Here is an 8,463-nt window from a genome sequence, read left to right on the forward strand (position 1 = left end):
TATCATGTCCCGGGGCAGTCTGTATCGATTAACGAGCGTTCTGTCATCAAAACGCAAAACGTCATTCGGGTCCCGCATGAGCCTCTCGGCAAATAAATTGCGCCTGTTGACAGTTTGTTGGTTTTGCAAATGTAATAGCAGCGCAGCCATAACGTAGGTAGGTAGGCTATAAATAGGCTATAAATTATAACGAGATGCAAGATGGCTGTTGTTCCAGTTGAAAATAGCGTAAATTAGTTAGGACAGCATAGCTAGCATCTTAAAGTTAGGAGAGCTTTTTTAAGATTTTGGGGAGTTGGGACGCTTCTGTAATACGCTTTTCCCATTTTAAATTAGGATGAGAATATTGACTTAGGAACTGTTGTTCTGTAATGGGTGTTTTCCTAAATCAAGTCCTAACTCTGATTACCATGGTTACCAATCATTTAGGATAGGATTTGGAATTTAGGAAGTTTCTGTAATGTCGCCCCAGGTATGTGAACAGCAAACCACCCTCCCCCCAAAATACAGGCAACACATTATATATAGGCCTACCTTGTACAGGTGGTCCACCGGCACACACACAGAAGGAATTAAGGCCAGACGCCTCTCCGACACTGGGCCCGCTCTCCTACAAAGAGATCCCTTCATTAATTTATTAGTTCGCAACGCCGGACAATGACACTTCAACATATGGACCAGGCCAGGGACTTACCCCAAACACAGCACACGCTGTCGTCAGGCCGTCGCAGCCTCGCAAGCTGCTCAATACGCCGCTGGCTGTAACTGCTAAATGCAGCTGAGCCCAATCAGGACATCGGGGCAGTGTGTACCACAACGTGCGTCTGCGACCAAGCCCAGTCTGACAGCCGCGGATCGCCAACAGGTGCCTCTTGTTGCCTAACTAAATCACAGCTCCGCACTCAGATTACACTTCCGGCCAGACCGGCGCAAGTCCACCGGGCTACAATATCACTCGCACATATGAGTCTTCTGTTTGTAAATTCAACTTCTGAAAGTGTATAACCGGAAAATAATATGCTACTGCTAACGAACGTAGCGAGCATGAAGCGCCCACGGATGTATTGCCTATTGGGAGCATGGATGTATTATAATAACTGGATAAGGGACGTGCCACGCCCACCCATGCATTCGGACGGAGGTTACTCATTGGCGCATGATGCCAACATGGGGGGTTTTTCCATGGGTTTTTCTTCCGGGATTTACTTCCTGACTGTGCAGCCCAAGGCGAAGTGCGCATGTGTGCCATGACGTTTTCCATGACGTCTCCCACCGAAGATGCGCGTTCATGTGACAGCCAGAGAGACAGCCAAGTTGAAAGAGCAGCCATTGTTGAAATTCACTTCGGACAACTTTAGAGCAGCTTAGAGGTGGTTAGCCGTGCGGTTGCAGATTTTAATTTGACAGTATTAGGGGTTTATATGCATAATGAACACATCTTTATTGCTGTTGGATTGGTATGTCAAACGGCTAACAGGTCTGCATGGAAATGTAACGTTAGCATAATAGGCTACAATGAGCTCGTTTACGTTAATGTGAGTAGACGGCCACAGCCTATGGGTCAGGATTGATCGGAGGATTTTGTTGTTTATTGTCATAAATAAACTTGAAAGATATAGCTTTCAAATCTGTGTCTCATCACCATCGCTCTCATGTTGTCTTTTCTCTAATCTCAAAATTGTTTAATTGACACATGACCTGTGTGGTAAAACAGCCGATATATTATTTGAGTCCATAGTAGCGTCTACCTGTTGAGTGGTCATTATGATTTGGTGCTATATAAATATAGATTGATTGAGTTGTTGACATCACATTAATATACTGGGATCTAGTGAGCTGACTAAAACTTGATAATGTGCTAATTGTTTTTACCCAGTGCTTTTTAATCGTTAGATGCCAGTTTTATTGTGATTGAGATTGATGCAATGTCAATGATAGTCCAAGGACGTCCCAAACAAACACCTGGTGTCAGACCCCACTGGTCAACAAGTGGTCAACCCTCAATAGATTCAGGACTGGACATGGCCCCTGCTTGGCCAGCCTTCACAAGTGGGGCAGCAGCCCAAGCCCACTGTGTGCTTGTGGAGAGCAGCAGACAATGCAACACATCATCGAAGCTTGCCCTCTACAAAGACTTGAAGGAGGAATATTCACCCTCCATAGGCCTACAGCAGATCAGGAGGCAACTGCTTGGCTCAAGGACCTTGCATTCGCTAAATAAATGAGTCTAAAAACGTGCAGTGTCACACTGTATCAAGTTGACTTGTTTAGTTCTGTCACCAGAGGGCTAGTGTTATCAAAACTTACAATAACACCTATTGGCAGCATCTTACAGTTAAAATACAAACGGTGTGTGTGTTAACCACAGAAAGTAGCATGCAACTGTTGCACAGCCACCAATCAGTGATAATATAATTAACTAGCCTAAGTATTGAAGTTGTGAGATAACTGGTGTGACTTCATGCCGTGACTTTGCTGGACAGGAATCCCTACAATACTCTATATGCCTTACCTGCTACTGTCTCTGTCATGTAGTGACTCAAAAGATCATTTTGACATTTCTTTTCCCCCAAATCTATGAATATAATCTATGAATTTGTGATGTAATTTTATAATATTTGTAATAAAATTTGTAATTTTGTAAGACATCTGAACTTGCATTGAATCATTATGTTTGACCTATAAACTATGCACTTTCTGCTGAATATGATGCTGCTGAGTACTATTCTTCAATGTTTTTTTCTTGTTTTTTATTGTTTGTATATTGTGTGCTGCTGCACTGTCTTTGTCTGAGAGTGAACCAAGACAAATTCCTATCAACTATGTTGGCATGGAAATACATTTATTCAATCTTAAGTTATTCATTTCCAAGATGTTAATACTTATTTTTCAGTCATCAAGTATACCCACTTATTGCTAATGGCATTATGTGACTATTGTTTTATTAATTAAATGTAACTAAATATTAGTATTATCTTTGAGTTAAACTGAAATATAGTGATTTCAAGAGTCTCCTACATCAACATCTCACAAGCTCTACCCTCACTCCAGATCAGGAGGGAGGAGGCTGCTGTGAACTTGATAAGGGACATGCAGAAAGCACAACATCCTCTGCATGACCTGTTACCATCAACACGAGGCACTTGTACTGCCAGGACACTCAGCAAGCTGGGTGAAATGAAGGCCAGAACCAACAGGCTGAGGAACTTACACACTGCAGTTAGGCTGTACAATGAGACAGTTTAAACTTTGACCAGATAACTTACTAAAAAAAAAAGAGAAAATTCTGCAGTTTTTCAGTGAGCCTTTTGGTACCACTGCAAGCATGAATTAATCAAATCAAATCAATCCATATCGGTCCTATAATTAAACTGATATGTTTAACAGCCAATGGAGGCAGAACTAACAGATTAATATAATTCCAGTGTGCAATAACTGCAATTTGACACGTACTGTACATTATACTTTATTCTACTTACTCTACTTTATTTTAGTTTACTCTATTGCATTTTACTTATTGTATTGACTGTTTACGTTTAGGGAGATACTGTGTGATACTGTGTTGTGCTATGTGTGTTCTGATTGCGAGCAGCTGTAACTTGTCCCAATTTCCCCCAGGGGATCATTAAAGTCTTTCTGATTCTGATTAGATACAGTGCAGCATAGTTCAACTGACTGGTTTGCTTTGATGTTGTTGGTGCCATAAAAGTGAGGGGTCCTTGAGATGAAAAAGGTGAATAGATGTATATCAAGGTTTATGGAAAAATGTATTTAGCCTACTTCCGAGTAGCCTACTTCCGAACATGGATGCCAGTTCTCTTGACTTGATCACAACCAATATTATAAAAGCAATAATTGAATGACTGCCTGACAAGGACCTTGTTAGTAAAAAAAATTTACAGCACTTTGACTTTGTCAAGACGTCATATCATACTCACTGTTATAACAGCAATCAGTTATCACTGGCAAGTAGGCTACTGATATGAGTACTGAGTCATGGTCTTGTCTAAATGAAAATTATAATCTATACACTAATACAGCTCGACACCTTGGACGCTACAATACTGTCAACGGAACTGAATTGGAATCATGCACAGGGCAAGCCATTTAAAAATCATTTATTAGACAATAGACAATCACAACAGAACATGTTCATTTATAACGGGGTAGGCTAACGTAACGATACCTCCTTACATTAACCAAGGCAGTGTTAGCTTGCTGTCCATGTCATAAAGAGCACAGAAAACACACATAATCCCAAACCTACGTTTTCGGTTAACAGTAGTTATCTGTACACATGTTCCGGCGGGCTACTCGTGTAAAATAACTACTTTATTATCTTAATAAAAGGCAAAATCGGACTGGATATGACCATATGACGACTGGAGCTCGAGCTCACCTCACAACAAGGAAGTGATGACGCTTCGCGCTGATGATCCGCGTTCCCGTGGCCAAATGCGCATTCATGAAATGCGCGTTCATGAAGCCCCAGAAAATACACCCGTATGCGGCTTTTAGTGGCTTCTGAAGAAAAAATGCCGCATAAAAAAATATTTGATAATTAAAAGAGTCGTTTTATACTTTGAGTGACACCCGGAAAAATTTCCCCTGGGTTTAACAGCTGCCGGCGTCCCCATGCAAGTGGATGGGAATGTTCCTTTCTGGGCTGCATGGCGTCACGTGACTTGCAATACAGAGCTTCGCCAGCATGTTCAATTGGCTTCAAAGCCCAGCGCTATTCCTGGGGGCTTGATTGGGAGGCGCCCGCAGCTACCAGCTACCCAGCGTGCCTTGCGGCAGCGAAGAAAGCCGAGCAGTCGAGAAGGGTCCGCCCCCTGCTAAAGGAAATGAGAGTCTAACTAACACGTTGATTCATTCTGATATCAGGCTACAATCAAACACTATCATACTTACGATATTTATTTTTCACAAGTTTATTTTTTACTTAAACATGGATTGTCAGTAGTAAGTTGAAGTAGTGAGGCATCATTAGCCTAGGTAAACCCAGCCCCCACGTGACCTGCTCTCTCAGTTCCCAGTCAGATACTCCACATACTGGTCAGACAAGGCTCCTGAGCCTGTGAGTTGATTCAGACCGCACTCAGGATACTCCTGACTTCTAACACTCTGGATAAAATAGGTTAGGATCTGATCCCAGGAAACGAGGGACAGGGCTAGCTGATGTAATACTGTACATAGGCTGCTGGAGTCTTGACCAATAGCCTACACACTAAATCTGTGCAGAAATTGTTTCACATGCACCTAGACTATTCAAGTTTCAAAGAACCATTGTGTGTATTGACCTTGTTTACTTGAAGATATCTCTCCCAATGTCCCTGATTCTCTTATCAGAATCCTGCTTTATAATCGGCCACCTCAAGCAGCAACCCTTAAGTGAGACAATCGCTCATACAGAACTAGTAGGGAATAGAACGGTCTGCCTGCAATTTTATTATTAGCAGAGTCAGAAGAGTCAGACTGAAATGGTTGGATTGCTACCCAATGTGTAGCCCTGTGTGTGCTGCGCTCAGCACTACTGTACCATTAACTCATTGTTTGTAATATGTTAAAGGAACAGTCTGCCCATTTTCAACCAGCTTTGTATCATTAGAACATCAGTAGTATATCAGAAAACTGTAAACTGTTTTGAAGTCTGTCATTTAATTTGACAGTTATTGAGTGTTAAAGTGTGGACCAGTGACATCACTGGTCCACACTAACTCAAATTAATAACTCATTAACTCAAATCAACTCTCAATAACTGTCAAACTAGATGAATGACAGAATGTTTGACAGTTATTGAGAGTTGATTTGAGTTCATGAGTTATTCATTTGAGTTAGTGTGGACCAGTGATGTCACTGGTCCACACTTTAACACTCAATAACTGTCAAATTAAATGACAGACTTCAAAACAGTTTACAGTTTTCTGATATACTACTGATGCTCTAATGATACAAAGCTGGTTGAAAATGGGCGGAGTGTTTCTTTAAGAGTTAAGCAATTGTGACATCATCAGTGATGTCACTTGAACATTTGTGATGTCATCAGTGATGGCACTTGGGCAATTGTGATGTCATCCGGGATGTCACTCAAGCAACTGTGATGTCATCAGTGATGTCATAAATCCTTCCTTGTTGAGGCTATATAAGTGGTGACGGGGGAATCTGATCCTAAGATTTTTGATAATGCAACAGCAGCCGCTTTCATCAATGAAGCCAGTGGACAGCAGGGGCCACGAAGCCACCGCCCTGCCCGACGGCCAGTGGCACAGCCGGGAGCTCAACGGCCTGGCCGGCAACAGGGAGGGCCACACGCCGGGGGAAGGCGAGAAAGAGCAGAAGACACAGGACAAGAAGAAAGGGAAGGGACTGGGTAGAGAGATCACCCTCCTCATGCAGAGTCTGAACACGCTGAGCACCCCAGAGGAGAAAGTAGCAGGGCTCTGTAAGAAGTATGCTCAACTGCTGGAGGAGCAGCACAACTCCCAGAAGCAGTTTTGGGTGCTGCATCAGAAGCAGACTCAGCTCGTCCAGGAGAAAGAGCACCTGTGTACCGAACACAGCAAGACCATCCTGGCTCGCAGCACGCTGGAGAGCCTCTGCAGAGAGCTGCAGAGACACAACCAAAGCCTCAGGGAGGAAGGGATGCAGAGAACCCGGCTGGAGGAGGAGAAGAGGAAGGAGGTGACCTCGCACTCCAAGGTGACCCTGCAGGACATCCAGGCGCAGATTGGGCAGCACGACGAGAGGAGCGCCAGCCTGCGGCGGCAGAACACCGAGCTGGTCGAGGAACTCAAAGAGCACTATGAGCAGCACAAGCTACGGGAGGTGCACATAGACGAGATGGTCAAGGACAAAGACATGCAGCGCTATCTGGTGCACGCTAAGATGCACCAGGCCCAGGGGCTGCTGAATGAGCTGGAGGAACGGCACCACAGAGAGAAATCCTTTCTGCTGGAGGAAACAGTGGAGTCTGAAAGGATGTGTGAGCTGATGAAGCAACAGGAAGTCCACCTCAGACAACAGCTGTCGATATACACAGAGCAGTTTGACCAGTTCCAGACCACTTTTTCCCAGAGGAATGAGGATTTGACCACTATCAAACGGGAGATGGAGGAGATGACTAAAAAGTTTAAAAAGCTGATGAAGGAGAGTGACATGTATCGCTCCAGGTGTGAGAGTAGCAACAAGGCTCTTCTGGAGATGGATGAGGAGAAGATGGCGCGGGACCATGAGTTTGAGGCGCTCCAGGGCAAAGTCCAGCAGCTGAAGAAGCTGCGGCGGGCGCTGAAGGTCGAACGCAACAAGCTCAGCAAGAAAGTACAGAGCCTGAGCGAGCAGGACGAAGGCGACCATGTGGCCCCCGCCTCTGACCCGGGCACTGACTCTCTCCCTCTTCGCTCCCCCCCGCCTCTGACCCGGCACTGACTCTCTCCCTCTCCGCTCCCCCCCGCCTCTGACCCGGGCACTGACTCTCTCCCTCTCCGCTCCCCCCCGCCTCTGACCCAGGCACTGACTCTCTCCCTCTCCGCTCCCCCCCGCCTCTGACCCGGGCACTGACTCTCTCCCTCTCCGCCCCCCGCCTCTGACCCAGGCACTGACTCTCTCCCTCTCCGCTCCCCACTGAAGCCCAGCGAGACCCCTGTCCCAGACGCACTGCAAGAGGGCAGCGGCTCTTAAGCGCTTTTAAGCCCGTTTTAAGCCAGATTTAGAGGAATATCTCATTTTATTTCAATATATTGTTTTTCTAAGTGCTCACCAACACCTATCTCTTTGTGTGTTTTTGACATGTTAGGTTGTTGTTGCTGTCATTGATGATACTGTTGCTGTAACACCAGAATTTCTGTCTGGGGATGAATAAAGTACTCTTATCTCTCTATCTATCTGTATATATGTATCTATGTATCTATCTATGTATCTATGTATCTACTGTATCTATCTATCTATCTAATATCTATCTATCTTATCAGAGAAAAGACATGTAGGAAATATCTTCAGGATAACTCTGTTGGGCTTCTCTGTGCCAAGATCACTTGGCGCTATAGCCTAAAATGGGCTATATACATTTAAATATTATATTCTACATGGCCTATATATACATTTAACTTCATGGGGTATATACATTTAACCATTCTATTATTCATGGGGTATATACATTTAACTATTCTATTCTACATGGCCTATATACATTTAACTATTCTATTCTATGTGGGCTTTATACATTTAACTATTTTATGTGGGCTATATACATTTAACTATTCTATTCTACATGGGCTATATACATTTAACTATTATATTCTACATGGCCTATATATACATTTAACTTCATGGGGTATATACATTTAACTATTCTATTCTACATGGCCTATATACATTTAACTATTCTATTCTATGTGGGCTATATACATTTAACTATTCTATGTGGGCTATATACATTTAACTATTCTATGGGCTATATACATT

At 43.7% G+C, this 8,463-nt stretch overlaps 1 pseudogene across 1 annotated transcript; it reads left to right on the forward strand.

Moving 5' to 3' along the window:
- The first annotated feature begins 6,330 nt into the window (after nt 1–6,330).
- On the forward strand, nt 6,331–7,428 carry LOC310780608 (alpha-taxilin pseudogene; annotated as a pseudogene). Its single transcript has one exon. The product of its transcript is annotated as an alpha-taxilin pseudogene (transcript).
- The last annotated feature ends 1,035 nt before the right edge of the window (nt 7,429–8,463 follow it).

Source organism: Poromitra crassiceps (assembly GCF_964638095.1).
Source record: "Poromitra crassiceps genome assembly, chromosome: 8".
Lineage (NCBI taxonomy): Eukaryota > Metazoa > Chordata > Actinopteri > Beryciformes > Melamphaidae > Poromitra > Poromitra crassiceps.